Raw genomic sequence first — 4,187 nt, forward strand, 5'->3', positions numbered from 1 at the left:
ATATAGATATAGATATAGATATAGATATAGATATAGATATAGATATAGATATATGCTTAATCACTTAACAGGAGAAGTTAACAGATGGACATCCCAAGTGCTGCAACTGCTGTCCTCAAAATACTGAAAGAAACGGAGAAAGGTCTCCAGAATGTAGTATACATGAGTAGAGAATCTATAGAAAGACAAAACAATAATAACATATGATGAAAAGATGTGAATGGGTCACTGTCTGCATCTGTGAGACAATTCCACAATGATGAAATCATGGACCATGTTAGAACTAAATTTTTGGGTAGAAAATACAATAACTGGTAAGGAAGAGAATGGAAAGGAATATTTGATTCATTTGCTCTTCATTTATTCTATATTATTTCAATGGTTTCATGGTATATCAGTATTGGTTATAATTTTCCATGGTGCATATCATAATCCATCTATACTTTCTTCTATTATTTCAATAGTATTCCATATCTTCCCATGAATCCCCAAAGGAAAAAAAATGACTCAATGCTATGGAGCTCTTCCTTTATGACTGAATATAGATAAAATGTAAGTCCTTGATAGACAAAGCCTCTTTTGAGTTGGAATTGTTTAATTTTTTGTACTGTTATCTATAGCTCATTCTACTCACCTACTCAAAGAACTCCAGTGGCCCCTATGACCTGTAGTACCAAATACAAATTCATCTGTTTGTCATTAAAAGCTATTCAGCACCTGTCCCCTTCCTACTCTTCCAGTCTTAAACATAATTCACCATTACACATTGCATTGGCCAGTATAACTGGACACTCCTCCTCTGGTCTCCATGCTTTTGCACTAGTTGTCTCACATACCAAAAATACTATTCCTCTTAACTTTTCCCTATCAACATATGTATAGGAGACACTTAATTGAAGGACAACATTCAAGAGTGTTGTGCTGATACTAGCCAAATAAGTAATATTTTTCAGAGGTGTTACACTTGTTCTAACCTTATTAGAATGCAACTTAGAAATGTTTAAGAAAATAAATAAAGATATAATATTAAATATGTATGTGGGTATACATACATACATATATATATATATATATACATGTATAATGTTCATTTTTGTTTTTCTAAGTCAATATGCAGCAGTAGGGATCTTTTTCTCTTTGATTTTTACATCATTGTTGTAGACCAGAATTGTCAAAGAACTGTATGTCTCCACACGACTCACTCTTGAATACATCTGAACCAAATTAAAATATTTAAGAAATAAATAAAAACAATAAAACAAGGATGATATTACATTTTAAAATTAAGTCAAAATGCAACCACAGGGATCTTTATGTGAAGACTGGTGGTTGCATTTCAATTTGAGTTTGATACAACTAGTGTAGATGGTAATCATAAAGATCTGTGTGAAAATCATGCCTCAATATAGAAATCAAATCCATAGGCTTCATCAATTAGATCCAGAGTTATCATAGTCACCATTGCTTTGAATTTCTTGTTGAAGATCTTACTGTAAAGCTCTCATTCATATAGATGGGACTTTCAAGTCTTTCTCACTCTCCTTCAGAGCTTGTCATTGTTGGTATATCTATAAACACAGATCTAACCCTCACCACCCCAGAGTTCCATCTGGGATTCTGGGAGGAAAGGAGAGTGGACTGGGAACATCTTGGACAAACTCACATTGTCCATTCTTTGGATTTATCTTATACTTGACCCCATGAGGTTTATAATGGACTGCTGTGGGTATCCCTTCATTTTGCAGTGACTTGAGGTAGTGTTCAGGCAGTTGAGAGTAAATCCTTTGCCTCAGCTTTAAGGTTTTCCAGAGTTTAGTAAGGTACTTGGGCAGTGGCATTAAAGGGAGGGTTACAACACAGAGAGAGAGCTTTGAGTCCTTGGTGTGGTCCTCATATCCCACACCTTCCAAACACCACTGGATTTCTTCAGCCCAGGGCTGTCCTCATCTTGGATCAGAAGAGAGAAGACAGCACCCAGGACAGCACCCTCATCCCCTCACCAATTAAGAATTCTTTTTAAACCATTCTCAGCTTATACTCCTTCCTCCAAGAGGAGGAACTGAGAACTCAAGTCTGCCTCCTCATTAAAGGACCACTAATAACTATTGCCATTCACTTGTCAAAGGAGGTCCCAGTAATTTGCTTTCAGGACCTGAATTAGCCTGAGATCATACCTTGTTATCTTTGATGACTCAGAGAGACCAATTACCTCAATTTATAATAAACTCATTTTTGTACTCAGAAAAAAAGAAGAAAATCATGCCTCAAACACTTACTAAAAAACAGTATGATCCTGGACAAGTTGCTTAACATCTTTAGGTCTCCATTTCCTCACTTGTAAATTAAGGGGTCTGATACAAAACAACCAACCAACCAACCAACCAACCAACCAACCAAACAAACAAACAAAAAGATCCAATTTCAAATTGAGGGAGCCAAGATGGTGGAGTAAGCAATAAATTTCTGTTGCTCTCCCGTGCTAACCTCTAAAAATCAGAAAATGACACCTGGAAAAAATCGTGGGACAGTGGAGCCAGCAACAACATCAGGTGGCACAGTCTTTCAGGTCAGAAAACTTGAAGGATTAGCAAGAAACCTCTGTTTCACTTGGGTAAAAGAGGGGCTCAATCCAGGACAAGTAACATCTCAGCAAGCCAGCAGTAGCAAGGGCCCACCTCAGCAAACCAGGGGGAAATCCTGAATCCCAGTGTGGTGGAACAGGCAAACCTTAACACCAGGACCCACCACCCCCACATGCCTTAGCATAGTCAGGGGAACCAACAGACTCCAGGTCAGAGAACCACCACATGCTCTGGTACAGCCCCAGACAGGCAGTCATCCTATACCAGCTGGTCCTCCCTGTACTCTAGCCCAGCACTGGGCAGTCAGGCTTCCTCCAGTGGCCAGACCTCCCCATACTCCAGTGTAACCCAAGGCAGACAGGCATCCTCTAGAAGCTAGACATGCAAGGCTTCATTATAGCCCCAGGAAAATGCAGAAAAACCCCACCTGGACTTAGCAAATGCCAGACACCACCACTAGGACCCCAGCCCAGCACCGTGTAAGCTATTAAACCCCTATGGCCTTCAGCTGCCAGCACCTGAGGCCCAAATACACAAAGCCAGTGACCATGACCCTGGCTCCCAGCACAAGAAACTTGGGGCCATGCCCCCTGTGCTTCAGCAGGAGACTTCAATGTTAAAAGCCAGGAAATTGGCAAAAAAGTGAGCAAAAAGCAAAAACAAATATTGATCATAGAGAATTACAATGGTGACAGGGAAGATCAAAACACAAACTCAGAAGAGGACAACATTGTCAATTAACCCACATCTGAAACCTCAAAGGTGAATATGAACTTTTCTCAAGACCAAAAGTCCTTCTTGGATGAGCTTAACAAGGATTTTAAAAGTCAAATAAGAGAGATAGAAAAATTTAGAAAAATAAAAATGAGGCATGCAAGAGACAGTTAATGGCTTGGAAAAGGAAGGACAAAAGTTGACTGAAGAAAATAATTCCTTAAAATTGCAACTGGCTAAATGGAAAAGGAGGTATAAAAATTCACTGAAGAGAACTTCTTAAAAATTAGAATATGGGAGATGGAGACAAGATGGTGGAGTAAAGGGAGGGACTCACCTGAACTCTCCCCTAACCCTCTCCAAATACCTTTAAAAATTACTCCAAACAAATTCTACATTAGCAGAATCCACAAAAAGACAGAGTTAAACAAATGTCCAACCCAAGACAACTTGTAAAGTAAGCAGGAAAGGTCTGTTTCACCAGGGTAAGAGAGGAGCACAGGCCAGTGCAGAGCACACCATCACAGACTGTATCTCACCAAACCTAGGGTAGACCTCTGGGTGACAGAATCACTGGCAATAGTGGCAGTTTGCAGACCCCTCTGCCTACAGACACCAAAGACAACTTAGAAGGTCAGCACACATATTGCAAGCAGACAGAAACATTTCAAGTATCATGGAGCTACAGTCAGAAAAATACAAGATTTAGCACTTTCTACATGAAAGGATTGGAGGGCTTGAAATATTCTATTCTGAAGGGAAAAGTAGCTAGGATTACAATCAAGAATCACTACCAGAAAAACTGAGTATAATCCTTCAGGGTAAAAATGGAAATTCAATGAGATAGAGGACTTTCAAGCATTCTTGATGAAAAGATCAGAACTGAATAGA

The 4,187-nt window shown here is 39.2% G+C and overlaps 1 pseudogene; it reads right to left on the reverse strand.

Annotated features, from left to right (window-relative positions):
* Positions 1-1,838, reverse strand: part of LOC114027878 — a 2,141-nt pseudogene extending 303 nt beyond the window's left edge.
* Between the last annotated feature and the right edge of the window lie 2,349 nt (positions 1,839-4,187).

Source organism: Vombatus ursinus, unplaced genomic scaffold, assembly GCF_900497805.2.
Source record: "Vombatus ursinus unplaced genomic scaffold, bare-nosed wombat genome assembly UNPS02014864.1, whole genome shotgun sequence".
Taxonomy (NCBI): Eukaryota; Metazoa; Chordata; class Mammalia; order Diprotodontia; family Vombatidae; genus Vombatus; species Vombatus ursinus.